The following is a 17696-nucleotide window of genomic DNA, read 5'->3' on the forward strand; positions in this document are numbered from 1 at the left end:
AACAGTACCAGTATAAACTGGAAAAACCTTTCTGGAAAACAATCTGGCAATTGATATCAAGAACCTTAAAAAAACAGTCTATACCCTCATCCAAGCAAATTCTTTTGTAATAATGTATTTTAAGGAAATAACCACAGGGATGAGTAAGATTTATTTAAAATGTCATTCATCATAACTTTATTTACAATAATGGAAAGTTAGAAATCTAACTCTCCAATAGAACAATGATTAATTAAAGTATACATGTTAAAACATTAAACAGTCAATATAAATGACTTTAATAATAATTTCAATTATACAGGAAATTTTTCACTGTATAATGCCAACTGAAAAAGCAGGATACAAAGTGGTATCTATCTATATATGTATAAATAAAACATGTAAATGCTTGGAGGAAAAAGGCTTAGAGAAAATGTACAAAATGTCATTTTTAATTTTGGAAATTATTATGAGCAAATACCAGTCCTTTAGTCACAAAGTTATATTTTCTTCAAACAATTAAACAATTCTCTTTCTATCCTCTAATACTCTATGTCCTTGTCCAAAGTTTCTAAAAATTCTTTGCATCAAATAATCCTATAAATATTTATAAGTAAATTGACTTAAAGTTATGTTGCCATATTATTTGATCCTAAAATCTGGCATATAAAGAAGTGTTTGTCAATCACATAAACAACACATTTTTTCCTGAGTTAAATATTTAAGATACTTACAAATTTGAGAAAATGTTTATGGTACAAATATTATAAATGCTTACTTAGGAACTATTAATATGATATGTTTTAAGTCACCAAGCCAAAAAAATTTTTCAATTCAAACTACTTCTAAACCAGATAAAGTAGCCTATTAATTGCTCTTCCCAATATGCCAATAAAAAGTTTGCCAAAGCTCTTATTAGGATTCCTGGTTTCATGATTCTGTTTTTACAAAAAGGAGCTGATTTGTCTTAGGCTATTACTGTCTATTACTTCTAGAAGTCTTGAGGAAAGGTGGGAAACAGCAAATTCTGGCAATCTGCCTAAAGAGAAATCAATGAAACAAATTAATCCTTCGCAGGCTGCAATGACACAGTAATCCATCATTCAGAGCTGCTTTTATATACCAAATCAGAGAGCAGAGGAAAGAGCCCTAGGGGACATCACAGACAACAACTTACACCAACACTGGGAAAATACTGAAGAATCAGTTTATTTAAAGAGGATAGATTTCAGTTGATTGCCTATTTCATCAAATAAAGATTTTTTCTTTCACAGTGTAGTGAACCCAAGGCCCAATGACTTTATATTCAGAATTCAGTACCACAAATATGCTAGCTGACATCAAAAGGGGATGAATGTTTTTAAATAATTAGCATCATTAATCAGTATAAACAAATACCTGGCTAGAGTAATATTACTTTTTCCATTGAAATTCCAGCTCTTAAACACATTGCTTGTTTTCAGTAGGGACTAACTTTAAAATTCAGCCACTAATCTACAACTTAACTGACCAATTCCTGGTAAACCGCATATAAACTATTTTTTTCACACATAAAATGTAACCATTCACAATATGCGTAACTTTCTAAGTAGTCTGTTAGGTTTAAAGACTTGAAAATTTTAATTTCATCTCTAGCCACATAAGTTTCAACAGCAAATCAGATTATAAATAACTTGTTTTGAAATAATAAACAGTTCTTTAGCTTTTAATTATCATCGGCAATGCTGAAAGATAAAATCAAAAGTGGTTTCTTTTTAAAAAATAAATGTATATCAATGTACAGCAATACAGTCACACTGAGTATATTTATTTACACATACAAAAGAACATCTAAATTTATTCATGCCAAGTAGAAACTTATGCACCTGAGTATGTCTTATTAGAGTAATGTATTCTGAGTGGAATTATACTTCCTAGATGAAAACTAAGGACAAGAAAAATAAAGCCACAGTATATTACTATTGTTAAACATGTATCATTTTTGTGGTTAAACGTGAGATGTGAAACTGATATGAGGAATTCTTAATCTCAGGAAACAAACTGAGGGTTGCTGGAGTGATGGGGGGGTGGGAGGGATTGGGTGGCTGGGTGATAGACATTGGGGTGGGTATGTGCTATGGAGAGCGCTGTGAATTGTGCAAGACTGTTGAATCACAGACCTGTACCTCTGAAACAAATAATACATTATATAGTTAAAAAAAAAAAAAGAGGAAGATAGCAGGAGGGGAAGAATGAAGGGGGGGGGATTCAGAAGGGGAAACGAACCATGAGAGACTATGGACTCTGAGAAACAAACTGAGGGTTCTAGAGGGGAGGTGCGTGGGGGGAGAGGTTAGCCTGGTGATGGGTATTAAAGAGGGCACGTATTGAATGGAGCACTGGGTGTTATACGCAAACAATGAATCATGGAACACTGCATCAAAAACTAATGATGTAATGTATGGTGATTAACATAACATAATAAAAAAAATGTGAGAGGTGAAAGAAAAGAATTTCCAAGAAATAAACAAAACAAAACAAAAAACCTGTCACAATGGTCCCTGAAATGTTAAAACCCAGAATATCTAATCACAGACGCAAAATAGAAAAAGGTTAAATAAATGCTACCTTGTCAATTTTTGAGTGGCATCTTTGATTCTGCAGTCCACAGCCATATAATTACAATTCCTGGCCATGCTGATACATTTTTAATTCAATACATGGATCTAGTATTTATTGATTTAATAAGGTTAGGATATTACATTGTTGCTGGTACTGATGAACTGTCAGCAATTCAATCTAGTAAAATCTTACAGAGGAATATATATTTTAGGGGAGAGAGAGAGACAATGGCTATGTAAATGTAATCCCTTCACTACATATGATAGTGCAAAGAGCAAAGCCCCTTCTTTCCCAGACTGCTTTGAGCTCCAGACATTTGCTTTTACTAAAGATGTTGGCCACCAACTGATTGAGGTTTCAGTGAAGAGACTGCAGCAAAGCCTTGCAGGTACACCTTCAAAATTAAGGAAAGCAATGATGTATCTCCCAATTTCCAACCTCTGGCCTCTCCTCATAGGTTCTGAGGCATGTACCCATGCAAAAACATACACATGCACACACACACACAGCCCCAAAGAACTGAGCCCTTAACAGACTTTAAAAGAGCCTTCAGTGATTTCCCTCTCTGGACCCTAACACTGTCCACAGCTTCATTAGCATGCAGGTGTACATAAAAGAAGGGAGAGAACTCAAAAGCAACTCTGCCAAAACACAACCAAAGGAGACAGGCTTTAAAGGCTATGTGAAAGTAAGGAGGTATTATAGGATCCAGAATCAGAAAAGGGGAGAAAAATCCACCAAAGTTGCTGAAACACTTGGGGACTATTAGAAAGCTTTTTGCACAGCTGTGCTACCCTGTTTGTGGGCTTACTTTTCCCCCAGTAGACACCTGGGAAGCATGTTGTCCTCCAGCTTTTTTTCCCCTGACTTTGAAGAAATGGATAATCTAAGGAGTGGTGCTGCTGCTGGGGTCAGTAGAAGTATGCTAATTGGTGAACCTAATTGCTTCAAGCAGTCCTGCCTCTAAACAGGGAGAGCAGAGTTGATGGAGTCAGTCTGTTCCTAATAAAATGAAGAAGCACTGAATTAGATTCCCGAGGAAGGCACTATAAAAGTTTCCACAGTGTAACCAAATGACTTCACCTATGCTATTACCCCTAAGATGACATCTTTGAAAGAAAGCAGAGCCCAGTCAGGCTCCGCATTCATAAATTGGCTGAGCTTAGGCCAGTGAATCTGGATTGATTTAAAAAGGCTTTTTCACCCTTCCAATCAAATGAAGTCACTGTTAATTAGATACTTTCTGTTAACAATGTCACTCTTCTCCATATTACCTGCTCACACTCGCAGCGCCTCTAGTGCAACATCTGGGGCACCAGTTCCCCTGCAATCAGTCCTCACAAGTTTGGCTGGAGGGTGGTGGTATTTCCGTTTCTCAATCCCTGTCTGAAGGAACATACTATTCAGTGTACTGATGGCAAGATGCATACCAACTCTCTAATTTGCGAGATTATAAAACAATCTCTGGGAAAGCTCTCCAGATACGGTCCCCCCCAAAATTTTTTTAAGAACTACACAACGGTTTTTCTGTGTAGTTCCCGCCTTGTAGATAGATGTTTTCAAAAGTGCCGCAGGCCTCAAAGTTAACTCCCACTGACTTTTCAGCTTCTTAAGAACGAGCTCCTCCTTAAACCAGAAAACCGGGTTTGAGGTTTCCTAGCCTCACCCCAAGCCTTGCTCCTTACCCCCTCTCGGCCCAACACCTGAAGAGGACTAGGTGCCCAAGGGCGGGCCAGCTGTCAGCCCCGGAGCACGGGAACACCGCAAAGGCTCAGAGGGCTCTAGCCAGGGAGGGCAAAAAGCGTAATGGGGACGACGGCCAAGGCGGTCTCTTTCGACCGTGAGTCTCCGAACTTTACGAAGTTGGGCCAAAAGCCGGCTCACACTCCCTCTTGGCCCATACCGAGCAAGTTTGCTGCACCGACCCTGGGACGCCAACTGCCAGCGCCGACCGAGGCCGTGGGCCTAGGGTTCCGCCGCGTGCGCCACTCGCCGGTCTTGCCTGGTTTCCTTCTTAAGTCTTACCCCGCACCGGCCCAGGACTCTGTCACTCCGGCCAGCTCTCGGGGTAGGGACCTTCAGCACCGGCGAGGGCGCGATCCCCGGCCCGGGACCCTCGCCGCGCGAAGCGACTCACTCGCGTCGAGCGCCCGGAAGCCAACCCTGCGAGCGAGGCTTCGGGCCCGGATGTGGGCCTCGCTTCCGGGAACTGCTCCCGCCGCGGCCGTTATCAGGGCTAGGGATCCCCGACTTCGAGGGAAGTAGTGGGAGGGACCCCGGGGCCCTCCAGGGAGCCTGGTTCGCAGAGCGCAGGATTCGTTCGCAAGGGAGCGCCCTTGTGGGGAGAGAAATGTGAGGAGACACACGGGTGTAAAGGCCCTTGACTGGGACGCGGACGGCGCGGACTTGGGCCAAATGCCTCCTGGCCGCCCTCAGGGCCCACACCGCTCAGGGCCCACGCTGATCCGAGGGCTTGGGCGGACAAGAGGCCGCCTCAGGCAGTTCAGGACCCTGGCAGTCCTGAGGCAGCCGGCCTTCAGGAAAGCCTCGGGGACCTGCCGCCAGGTCACAGACTTCATCCTGGGCAGGGCGTGAACCTGCGCCTGGGACCCTGTCCCTGACTCCGAAACGCCCAAGGATCTTGGAGACCACGGCCTTGGAGTACTCCCCTGCTAAGGAAGACGGAGGGGCAAGGGTGGGGGGTCGACGGCCAAGCGACAGTGAGCCTTGATTTCCTCGACATCACAGAGGGCAGAACCACACTAGATGAGGTTAGACAGTCACAGTGGAAGGGCAGAACCATACCGAGACAGGCACACTCTGGGAGTTGGGACTCTTAATTACACTTCTTCAAATCTTTGACCTCAAAGCTTCGCCCGTGACAACGTATGCCTTCTCCGCAAGAGGGTTTGGGGAAATTAACTTTCCTGGGACTCTTTCATCCCTGGGATGTGGGCTCAGGGAGGAAGGCAGACAATAGCAGCCGCCGAAACACCTGCGATCTCTCAATATAATGAAATCTGGACAAGGATTGGAGTTCTTTCTCCTTCCGATTCCAGAGGGAGCTCAAACCTGAAGCATCAAGGTTATCCTTCTCCAAAGAGTAAAACGGGATACTCGCAAAATCTGCTAGGGACACAACCGCCCGCACCTGAAGGGCGTTCCCCCTCGCAAACGGAAAAGGCGATCTGGATTTTTTGTTTTTTCATTTTAGTGCCTGAGGGAACCTAAGTTGGGGGCTTGCTCAGTGTAATACAATCTTGACCCTCTGGAGACTAAACCAGAACTGAGCAAAGAGAAAACAGGCGAGAGAAGGTGTTGGGGAGAAAGTGGTGGTCAGAAGTCTGGGAAAAGTGGTGCGCAAGAGCTGCTCTGACCCGGCGGCGGGACCCAGGGCTGCTAAATCACCGGGACGCCCGGCTCCAGGACTCTGGGCAAACCCGGCAAAATATGACCACGTGCTTTGGCGCTGCGGTTTGGGGCGACACACACACAGCGGCACTTGTCTTTCTTTCCTGGTCCCGGGGTCCCTCTGAGGTTCTTCAGACAGCTGAACCCCGCGAGTTCCCGCCGAGCTCGGCCACTTGACCACTTCGCTCATGCTGGACGAGGGGTAACTCTAAAGAGCGCAGAACAAACTGCTTGCCGTATGGGGACCCAGTCCCGCGCAGAGGAAGGGCTGATAGAGTGACAGAGCCCAGGGAATAGCGGCCAAGGCTCCCCAACCCCAACCCCAACCCCCCCTTCGATCTGGTCACTTGTCATCCCGAGCTCTCCCGGGTCCTTGTCACGCTCCGCTCTCCGGGGCCACACGACAACCCCTTGACAGCCCGAGCTGCGCGCCCTGGTGGCTCCCAGGTGCCCCAGCCCTGAGAGCCAGGGCTCAGCCCTTACTGAAGCCTCTAAATACAAACGGCACAAGCGCCGCTTTTCTTGCATCCAGATCTGCGTCTTCTACTCCCACCTAGCAATGTCTCGCCGACGTTTGGGGTGGTGGTTGTTCTTTTTAAAGTATGTTAAAGGATCGTTGGCGTCTCCCCGTCAAGTGATTGCGCCTTTATCCCCATCAATTAACCACACCTCCGACGGCTGCTTTTAAGAACTAAGTTGAGCTGCAAAAATAGGTATACACTTTCAGGCAGATGTTGTCATCTCCCGCAGAGATAAACGGCCGGCGGGGCCAGCCCCGCAGCTTCAGCAGCTGCCCGTGCAGCGCTGGACCAGGCTAAGCACTTGCAGCTACGGGACTGAAAGGGAGGTCCCCAGCCTACGTTGCGCTAGTGCGCCTGGAGCCTGGAAGAGCCGGGAGGGCCCTAGCTCTCGGACCTCAAGCGTTGTGCACGTCAGGGGGAAGTGTGTCCAGAGTTGTGCCAGGGAAAACGCCCAAAAACCGAGCCATGCGTTTTTGCGCAGAGAAGTAGAGTGGAGAATGTTCGCAAAGCCCGAGCTCCCCGCCAGAAGAGGGGCGTGGAAGACAAGGGGACAGAATAATGAGTTTGGCTGGCAGCCCTCCTCCGGCAAACCTCACCTCCTCTTCCCGCCACTGTAGCCTCCTTCCTCCTTGTTGTAGCAGACCCCCGGAATCCCAGACCCCCCTTGTGGAGGAAAGCGCAGTGTTGTATAGGGATGCTGGATACGGAACTAGGGAATCCGGGACAGAAACGTCGCATTTAGGACAAAGGGGTTCACTAGGGACCGCCGCGGGCTTCCGCAAGACGCGTCTTTCCACTCTTTCTCACCCCCAATCACTCCCTAGGACTTGGGGCAAGGCTGTCCCACGCAGCTGGGAGGCCCCGAGGGCTGAAGTTAGGAGGGAATAGGGGACGTGGCCCTCACTGCAGTTACAGGGCTTTCCTCCCGACAGTGACCACAATAAGTTTAGCCAAGGCTAAAGGAGATTAATTTCCTAGCATAATCCAATTAAAAGATTTCTAAAGTAATCTTTTGCGAAAATGAAAAAAAGAAGTGCGCAGCGAAAGAGGGGACTGGTTTTGATGACAGTGATTTATAACCTCGGCACAACTGCGCTGGTCCCTCGCTCTCATGCACGCGATTTGACCAGAGCATTCAGTCGGTGCCTCCATTCCAAAACCCTAGCCTTTCTGAAAGACAGCCATCCATCACCCCAACCTGGGCTGGGGTTGCTTACAAGCACCATAGACTTTTTTAAGTGCTATTAGATTTATGGTCTCTTTTTCAATGCCCATCCAGAGTAATTAGCACATATGTTCTAAATAGATGATAGTTTTGTGAGCAATAAAGCAATTACCCATCGTTGGAACTGACAGTTCCTCCAACTAAACTCCAACCAGCAGCTAATTGGAAAAGTCATTTCAGCTCTATTGTCTGCAATTAGTCCTGCTAAACTACTACACCCCAACTAGCTGGTTTGAGGTTAATTTATTCAGTGTTGTATTTGCAGGAACGAGGCATTGGCACGAAGGGACTTGCCTTTTGCCCCCCCCCCCCCAGACTGCACCCTGGAACTAGAGAAGCAGGTGGGAGTGAGAGGCCAACATTTTGGGGCCGGAATGATTCCCAGGGGAGGGAGTGCCCGGCTGCCTCAGCTTCAAGGTCAGTGTCCACCTCGCTGAATGCGGCAGACAGAAAAAGCCAGTGTTTCTCCTACTGGGCAGTAACTGAAAGAAATTGCTCAGTGTGTGCTACCAAAACCTTGGTTCAAAGTAAGCATAGAAGAGGTGACTAGGTCCTGAGCTCACCTTTCCTCCCGCATGCCCAGTCCTGACCCTAAGCCACCAAACTGTCCCTAACGGATAAATGTGGACTCAAACCCACCAAAATAGCAAAATTCTGAGCCCTCACTGCGGAGAGGGAGCCTCCAATTCTTGGAGGAGTTCGGAGAAAGAAAAGACCAGAAAAGTCAGGAAGCCCTGCTTCTGCTTTCAGCCTCTCTGAACACAAAGTCACTTCACCCTTGATACTGCGGTTTCTCCTTGACTTTTTCCTTTCTTTCTTTTTTTTCTTTTCTTTTCTTTCCTTCTTATTTTTTTTCTTCTTTCCTTTTCTAAAGTTAAGCCCAATGAATCCAATACTTGTGCACAGTGAGTGGAAAAAATGTGTTAAACGTCGGTTTGACGCCCCACCGGAGCTTCCAAATATCCAGCGGCTGGGATTCTTCTACTTAATTTAATCTTTATTAGACAGGGCGGCTCCTACCCTCCTATTCACCAGGAAACACCAGGAAACACCAGGAAACGGATCCGTTGGGGTTCAGAACTGAGAAGAGGAGTTAAAGAGGGATTAATCCTCTCCCTCCCAACCTCAAACTTTGGAACATCGATCTCCTGTAGGCTGGGGTAGAGAGGAGGGGTTCAAGGTCCTGGCCCTGACAGCCAAGGGTCTCTGCAGTCTGGAGCAGGGGGCAGGGAGGCTGGCAGGTTGAGATGGGAACTTGTAGCCCCGGTAACCATGTATTCCTCTACGGGAATTTACAGCAAAGTGACCCAGGCTCTAAGAGAGATGCGAATCTTACTTAAAAGACCGTGGGGGGGGGGGGGGGGGGGGGGGGGAGCTTCTTAGGAGGTAAAGCCCAGTGCTTTCAGTCCTGGAAATCAAATGTTCTTTTCTGGATAGCCATTTATACTTTAGCTGTGGACTGTTTCTCCTTTTTAAAATAACTGTAATGCTTAAGGAAGACAACTTAAGTGGTATTTTAGTTAGCATATGAAACTTAACTAGAATAATTCTAATTTCAAAACAAATTGTAATCAGTTGCTCAGCTTCAAAGGTTTGGAGGTATGTATCTATAGCAAGAAAACCTTTTAAGTTGCCTAATGTCAGGCTCTTGTTTTCCACTTATTTATTGTATTTTAACCAATTTAATTCCAAGAAAGACCGAAAAGAAAAAATACTGGGGAGAAATTGAAAGTAATGATCTCGCTTTACCCCATCACCTCTCACCTGTCACACAACCTTTACCCTCTGAAAAGAAATCCTCCTGTTAGTGTGACTTCCAGTTGAAAGCAGAAAGGAAATAAGATGTTTGCACTAAAAAGCTGTCCATCGTGCTCTCAATTATTTGCTTTCTTTGGGGGGACTTAAATATGACATCTCAGAGAGCAAGGGCAAGAAAAAGCTGAAGGAAGAGTCAGCTGAAAGTATCACCAGGACCTGGTAGGGAATCCTCAAGTGGATGTGTGTGTGTGAAGGCAAAATAACCCACCCAAACCCTGCCCCCAGAGTGTAGAAGAAACTTTTATGTATATATCCATGCACTCTGAAAAATCTTTAAGCACACGAGTGCAGAAATGTAGTCCTACGCAAGCTCAGCTAGCTATCCACACACATGTATTCACTTCTGGAGTAAAGGCATTTCATTGCTCCCACAGTTTCTTTCCATTAAGAGCGATTAGATGATGTCTATTCAAAGTTGCTGATCCAGAGAGAAAATAAGAGCAGATAAAAGGAGATTTCAAGTGACCTCCTCGTCCCTTTCACACCAACCTGAGCCCTAGAATAGCCAAGGATCAACTAACACAAAAGCCCTTTCCTTTTTCTTTTCAGCTTCAGAAGATTTCCTGCAAAGGGTTAACAATAAAACAGAACTATCCTCAAGTTTTGTTAGATCATGCTTTTGGAATACTTTATTAACTCCTCCCATAGTTGGGCTAGGTTTATCATTCACCTCTGAAACAGGTAAATAAAATATACATAGTGTAACAGAGGGCATAATTATTTACTACTCCATGTAGTTTGTATCAGTGGTGTGTACTATGCTCATACTTTTTCATTTAAACTTTACCTAATCGCCTCCCCCCCCCACTGATGGAGGACACTGTAATAAACATATCTTTCCACTGACAATTTAAAAGGAAATGTTAGCTTTATTATTTAGATCAACCTTCTGATAGGTAAATACTATTGTAATATGACCATAGTTACCAACAGATCTGCTGGCTTTGTGAGTCAATACTTTTTCACTAATTTATTTTATAGGCCGTTAAGAAAGTGACATTAAAGAATTAAACATATTTGAGCAGACTTTAATCAGTAATGTCCAACTCAGATCTACTCTGATGGGCTAATCCTGCAGTAAAAGAAATTGGTGCCCTGACAGGTAACTATTACGAGAAATTATTATATGGTTTGGTGATTGTATTGTCAGGGAACTTTAACAAGCTTCAAAGTCATTTCAGAATTCCAACTTTTCATCCAAACCCAACCCATTTTCCCCCAGGAAAAAGAACCACACAGTTATTCTTCATTCTAGTCCAGCATTTAAAATAAAGAAGTACTCTGCAGTATAAAAGTCTCCAGTTCTTTCCTTCTTTTGCATAAATGCATTTAGATAGCTAAGGTTTGATTTTTACAAAAAGTAAATATTTGGCCTTGGCTTCTCTAGTGTGCTAGGAATGATTGTCACTTTTCCTCCGATAAAAGGCTTGGATTTGCATCCAAAGGTCAGCACTTGCTCTCCTGCCATCCTCCCGTGGCTACTCGGGGCCCTCTAACTAGAGGCCCAAGCAGAATGAGGAACTGCTGCCCTTATCTCTCGTTCCAAAACACATGCTTTGAATGGCTGATTTGTGATAGAAAACTAAACCGCTTTCTAAGGTAAAGCACTTATCTCTGGGCGTTTTGACCCAAAGGTGACAAAGAAAAAATGCCTACTAGAGTGATAGTGAATATGGAAGCCTACTGATCTGTGGTTCAACTCCATGGGCAGGCTAAAAGCAGGCAGTCCAGCAGAAGCCCAGCTCCCAATTTGGCCTTTCCATCCTTGTTTTCATTTTAACAAAGGCAGAACTTTTCACAACTGGGCAGCCACAATACAGACTGAGTTCAGTCTTGTGAGGAGGGATTTCTGACATAGGCAGAGTCTTTTGTTTGTTTGTTTGGGTTTTCATTTTGACTTCTTAATAATCATGAAACACTGGGCAGGCATTTCTGTGCCTCTCTCCGTCCTCTTCTTCAAAGTATCATTCTAAAGACCATTTTCAACATACTTCTTCTTCAACTGTGTTCTTCCTGGCCTTAATCTCATGCCAAGGGAGACTAATTGATTCGGCACCTTTAAACCAAGCTATTTGGGAAAGGTCTGCAGTAAGAGCATAAGAACTGACCTTTCTCCCAATGATTGCAGGCATGTTCATCTCTCCAGATGGGCGTGATAAAACAGGGTTATTTCTGTTCTCTGTTCTCTCTAAACAGAAAAATATCACTTTTAACAATTTAGGGGGTAGGGAAAAGGTATAGGAGATAACTTTCTACACATACCCTACACATGGTCATTTGTAGGGTCTCATCACCCTTGAACTAGATGTAGAAAATGTTTTCACAAGGTCACCTTTGTTTAGTGTGATTTACCAAAACGCCAAAATGAATGATCTGGTGAGTTTTGAAGAGCAAAATACCAACATCGAAAAGGTAATAGGATTAATGAAGACTGATTGGGCCTTCTGGAAAGAAAGATTTGGGGTAGGAGGATGTTAATCAACTAGAAAGTCTGCTTAGATCTGGACTCTGGGGCCAGGAATGCGAGTCAATGCAGTATATGCAGCCACCAATCTCTGCTTCTCTCCTTTTCCCACTAAGTCATAACTGTTTACTGGCTCTCCAGTTAGGAGAGATCAAGTGTTGTGTGGAAGATCTTTCAAAAAGTAATTAAGGCTGAGCCATGATGCTAACAAACCACAAAGGAAAGTAAGCCTACAGCCCGATTCCTCTTTCCCAAGCAGAGGGGTAAATTCCCATCATCCCTTAGGAGAACCACACTGGAGACTGTTTGCACTGAATGGGGCTATGGGGACCAGACTGTCAGAGGAAGACTTCAGAAAGGAAGTTGGGGAGTCCAGACCCTGGTGAGCATTTTCCCATCCCTGGATGGGCCTCACCAGGAGAGAGAGAGACCTCGGAGAGGACCCAGTATATATGGTTACTGGGCTGGCAGTCTCAAGTAGGGTATTGAGGCAAGGGCCGCAGTGGGTCTAGGTCCAAGAGCCACATGCACACGCTTGGACCTAAAGGCAACCGAGGTAAAGGGCTGGCGTGAGAAAGGAGGGAAAGACATCTGGAGAAGAGGGGTGAAATAAAGGTGGATATTGCAACTGTGTTTTCTTCTCCTGCAGCTGAGTGTGCCTGGACACTTGGGTGGAATGTAAGTTGGGGGACCTACATGCTCCCACAAAATATGATCATTTTTCTGTTCTACCCAATAAAAACAGGTATCTTATGTCAGGCTTGAGTGTGGGGTGCATAAGGCCCCAGGACCAGTGTGCCAAGTTGAACCAGTAACAAAGAACAGCCTCACAGAGAGAAAGCAGAGCTGCCCAGGACCTGAGCTGACCCCCACCCCCACCCCCAGTCGCTCCATGGAAGCCATTTTGCTAGGGCTGAGGCTGCGAGCACAAGTGGAGGCACACCCACAGAGTGTGCAAACGCGGTAGGGAACACAAGGTCCGTAAGAACAGAGCCCTGAGTGCCGCTTGGGCTAGACGAGTCCCGGAGGAGGACAGCACTCTTCCTCGAAAAACCTCGGTTTCCACCTGCCTGCCCGCTCTTGAGACAGAAATGTAGCACACAGGACCGGCGGAAGGGCGATCTGTCCCCTGCTCCGAAAAGCCGCGAGTTTCCACTGCTACGGGCACCACCACCAACAGCCCCCATCTTCGGGCCTAGGGCCGGGTACTGAACCCCTTCTTCCCTTCCTCTGGAGGAGCGGGTGGCATCGCCTGAAGCCTCGAGGGCCCCAATTGTCCCCACCCCCAGGGTCTCTTTCAAATTTGGAAGCTCAGGGTAGGGGCTAGCGGAAAGAGCCCACAGTGAGGGCGAATAGGTTCCGCCGCTCCCGGGAAGTCTCGGCTCGTCCTCGCGCCCTGCGTTCCCTCTTGCCTGCGTGGCGGGACCGAGGCCAACCCTGCCCGGCCGGCTGAATCTCGAGACCATCTAGCCCCGGGGCGCGGCCCCCGGCGTCGACTACCCCCGCCCCCTGCGCCAGCCCTGCGCGCCCTCTGACGCAAACGCGCGCCCCTGCCCAACGCAGAGGAAAGCGCTCTTGTAGGTTTTAATTGAGGCTCTTCCTTTCACACACACCCCCTCCGTCCCCACCCCTGGGAGATGACCCCTCCCCGCCCCAGCCCTCGTGCTGCGGCGCGAGGAGTATGGCTGGGCTGCGGAGCTGGGGATCTGATGTTCTGTCCCCGCCGCCGCCGCCGCGGGTTCTCCACTGGGGAGAGCGGCTTGGTGTCCCTTTTAATCCGCTGACACTATCGCCCATATCAAAGAGGCAGCCATCGATCGTGTTACATTAGGGGATCCGTTACACATGGCGCCCGCAGGTGGGCGGCAGGAGCCGAGCTCGTCAGGCTCTGGCCGGAGCCAGGCAGGGCGCGGGCAACAGGGCCAGCCTGGCGAGACTCGGCAGCCGGTTCCACCGCGGTTCCCGCTCTGCACCAGCGGGACGGCGGCGCGGGTGTTAAACGCCGCCCTCCTCCTCTGCCACAGGGCTGGAGGCCCGGCATCCGTCGCCCACTGGTTGCGGGGAGGGCGGGGGTAGGGGGTAGAGGATGGGGGTGGGGAGACCTGTTTCGAATTTGGACTGACGCTTGGCTGGCATGATCCTCAGCTCCAGGAGGGGGGCGGCCGCGGTCCCTGCCTCTGCGCCGTGGCGGGACAGAGGCCGGGTGAGGGTAGCTCCTGAGCAGGCCCCGCGGAAAGTTCTCCTCATCCCGCCCTGGTTGCCTGGACTCCGGCCCTGGCCTGCAGAGGCCAAGAGAGCCAGCCTCCCGACCTGTCCGCATTGCCAGCCCCGAGTTCAAAAGAAACGATAATCAATTGCGTTACTTGCCTGGTGGGGAAGGACTTGGCCAAGTCTCGCTTCTGGTGCCCACGACTCACGGTCCAGGGTCCAAGGGTGGCTGGACCCGCAGACTCGGTGTCCAGCGGGCCTCCGGTTCCCTGGCGCTCGCTTTTGCCTCCTCTTCCACTCGCTCCGTCTCTCCGCGTTCTCTTTCCTTCTCCTTGTCTCCCTCTCTCTGCCTGCTTCCTCTGCCCTCGACTGCCTGCCTCTGTACTATATGGGGAGTAAAATTTCGAATTTATATATAGAAAGCTTGTTCTCTTTTTTCTTTCTCTTTTTAATCTTTTCTTCTCTTTTTTCTTTCTTTTTTTTTTTTTTTTTTTTTTTTTTTTTTTTTTTTTTTTTTTTTTTTGTCTTTTAATCGTGTTCCTTTCCCCTTTTAATTGACCAGGAGACGTGAGAGCGTTTATTTGGGGAGGGGGCCGAGGGCAAGGAGCCCCTGCCTGCCCCAGTCGCCTCCTCTCCGTCAGCTGCGTACAATGGGCCGCCGCTTGCAGAGTGCATTGGCTGTCTCTCCATTACTCGAGCTGGAGGGGCTGTGGGGCAGGCACGGAAAAGGCTTTATTCTGCTCTTTAAAGTCGTCCCTAGTCACTAAGCGGTCGTTGACTCCCGACTTGTAGGCTGGAGAGACCGGGAAGCGCAAAACGCACCCCAAACACGCAGCGCTTCCCAAACCCCTCCCTGGTGAAATTTAAAGTGAGAACGAGTATTAAAAAACAAACCCTACCTCTGTCAATACAGCGTGGCCATTTACACCCACCTTTACCTGAGGGCGTGTTGAGGATCGGATGCTGGAGCTGAGACAAACTTTTACGCTCTCCCGAGTCGAGGGGCGGGCGGGCGAGCGCGGCTCCCACCCCCAGCGGCTGCCGCGGCGGCTTTGTCACTTCGCAGAGCTCCGCACCCGCCTGAGCCTGCCTAGGGAGCGATCTCAAAACGAGGGGGGTGCGAGTGTGCTATTGGAGAATATGTAACTAATAGAAGTATCATTTTCCCCAGTACGATCTTTCAAGGAAAAAAATCCATTGAAAGAATTTTCAAAGTGCTGTCTCCGTTTGGAGAAAAGGCGCAGGCTGCCTGCAGGGAGGGGAGGAGAGACCCGGCTGTGCGCCTCCCGGGCGCGGCTCCCGTCCGCTAGGTGGCAGCCGGAGCCAGCGATTCCTGCAGGCCCGGCGGCGGGACCGCTCCTCCTGCCCGCCCCTCCTCCCACGACCAATCGCCTTCGGGAATCGGGGTCTCTCTCGCTCTCTCTCCTCTCGCTCTCTCTCTCTCTCTCTCCCCCCTCTCCCTCTCCCCTTCTCCCCCTCTCCCCCCTCTCTCTCTCCCCCTCCCTCCCTCCTTTTCTCCCTCCCTCTCTCTCCCTCTTTCCCCCCTCCCTCTCTCTCCCTCCCCACTCTCCCTCTTTCTCCCTGGCCCTCACTCTCTCTCCCTCTCTCCTCCCTCTTTCTCTCAATCTCTCCCTCTTCTTCGCCTTCTTTATCTCTTTCCCTCTCTTTTTCTTTCCCTCTGCCTCCCTACCTCCCTCTCTCCCGCTCTCCTCCCTCTCCCCTGCCTCTCTCCCCCACCCTCCTCTCCCTACTCCCCTCTTCCCACCTCTCCCCATCTCCCATTTTCCCTTGTCAGTCGCTCGCCCCTTTCCTCTTTTCCTGGGACTCCGACTTGACCGCACTAACTTGACCCCCCCCCCATGAGGACTTACTACTGTTTTATTAATAATTATTTAAGCGTTGTTTGAAGTTTGGAACAGCCTGAGAATACCAAAGAGGAAAAAAGAAAGAAGGAAAAATCGGATTGATTGTAAAGTTTATTTTTAAAATCATCATGGGATGAATAGGAGCCCTTGATTCAGATTGATTTTGTGGCAATAGCTGCATATTCCAGGAGTGTGTTTTGTCATAATTAAACCTTTAAAACCAATGTATACTTTGGGCCAAAAAATAAGGAGTCCCTACCTTGTTTCTTAAAAGGATCTAAAAAGAGCAGAATCCACACTTGGATTATGCTTATATGTGAACGAAGAAAACAATTCAAACCCAGCATATTTCATGAATCATTAAAATGGTGAGAGTTTAATTCTCATTAAAAATTTTCCTAACATTTTCAACGACACTCTGTTCACGTTCATAAAACCTAATTTTAAAAACTTTTCAGAAGAAATCAAAATAATTTCCTTCTAATTCTCTTTTAACCATTACAAGGCATTCTCCCCCTCGCCATCCCTTCCCCCTCTAGTGTTCGTGTGCGTGTGTGTGTGTGTGTGTGTGTGTGTGTGACCACAGACGACCCATACTAATCAGGTCTCAGAGTAAATAGCAGCGCAGGGCGATCTCAATGTAAATTGCGCTTGTCAGAAGCACACCCCCCTCCCTCACTTTCCCTCCTCCTCCCCTCACCATCCCCGTCAGTAGGTAGCTAAGGCGGGGGGGGGGGGGGGAGAAAGAAAGAAAAAGAGGAGGGGGGAGGGGCTCTCCAACCAATGGCGTGCTGGAGGCTTGGCTAACCTTAGACTCCCATTTTCTCTCCCCCCCGATTCAGGGCTCTGACCAGTCAGTCGCCTTTGATTATCAGTTGCCAGCAGCCCTTCTCTTGGCTCCTTGACACGAGCTCCATATAAGGCAGCGATCTCCATAGAAACGTGTCAGTTTCAATAGTAGTGTCAAAGTTCACTATATACAGACATTCGCGCAGATCCCCCTTTCGGAAACATTGCTCTGCGAGTCCTCCCGTTTAAACGCATTCAATTTTGGGGTCTCTCTCTCTCTCTCTCTCTCTTCTCTCTCTCTTCTCTCTCTCTCTTCTCCTCCGCCTCTCTCTCTCTCAATCTCTCAATCTCTTTCTCTCTCTTCTCTTCCCTTCTCTCCTCTCTCCGTTTTCTTTTCTTACATATTCTATTAGTTGTTTCCCTTGTATTCCTCTTCTTTCTCTTTTTCTCCCTCCTCCTTGTCTTTTACTCCATTCCTGCAGAAGAGAGAGGGCTAAACTTAAAAAAAAAAAAAAGGAGGAGGAGGCACCCCCTTCGTATTCTTCTTATCGTTATTTTATACATATATGATTTTTTTTTGGAGGGAGGGTGTTGGTTCCCGGCTGAAGAGCACTTATTTAAAATACTAAAAAAAGAACATTTTTGGGCGATCTCCAGGGTTTTTTTAACTAGCTCTGTGTGTTATAGCAGAAGAAGCAGAAGAAGGAGCAAGAAAGAGGAAAAGAAGAGGATTATTTATTCGACCTACTTTGGATGTCTCTCGCTTTTTTTTTAATTGCAATTCTTTTTCTTCTGATTTTTTATTTTTTCGATTT

The 17696-nt window shown here is 47.5% G+C and overlaps 1 long non-coding RNA gene across 1 annotated transcript in view; it reads right to left on the reverse strand.

The window, feature by feature from the left end:
- LOC118017000 overlaps positions 1-15585 on the reverse strand; it is a 36969-nt gene extending 21384 nt beyond the window's left edge. Inside the window, exons 1-2 of the long non-coding RNA XR_004681010.1 lie at positions 15166-15585; positions 3855-3966 (exon numbers count right to left, since the gene is read on the reverse strand). This is a non-coding gene — a long non-coding RNA (uncharacterized LOC118017000). The remainder of the gene's footprint in view (positions 1-3854; positions 3967-15165) is intronic.
- Between the last annotated feature and the right edge of the window lie 2111 nt (positions 15586-17696).

This window comes from Mirounga leonina, unplaced genomic scaffold (assembly GCF_011800145.1).
Source record: "Mirounga leonina isolate KUSES-001 unplaced genomic scaffold, KU_Mleo_1.0 Mir_168, whole genome shotgun sequence".
NCBI classification, from domain to species: domain Eukaryota; kingdom Metazoa; phylum Chordata; class Mammalia; order Carnivora; family Phocidae; genus Mirounga; species Mirounga leonina.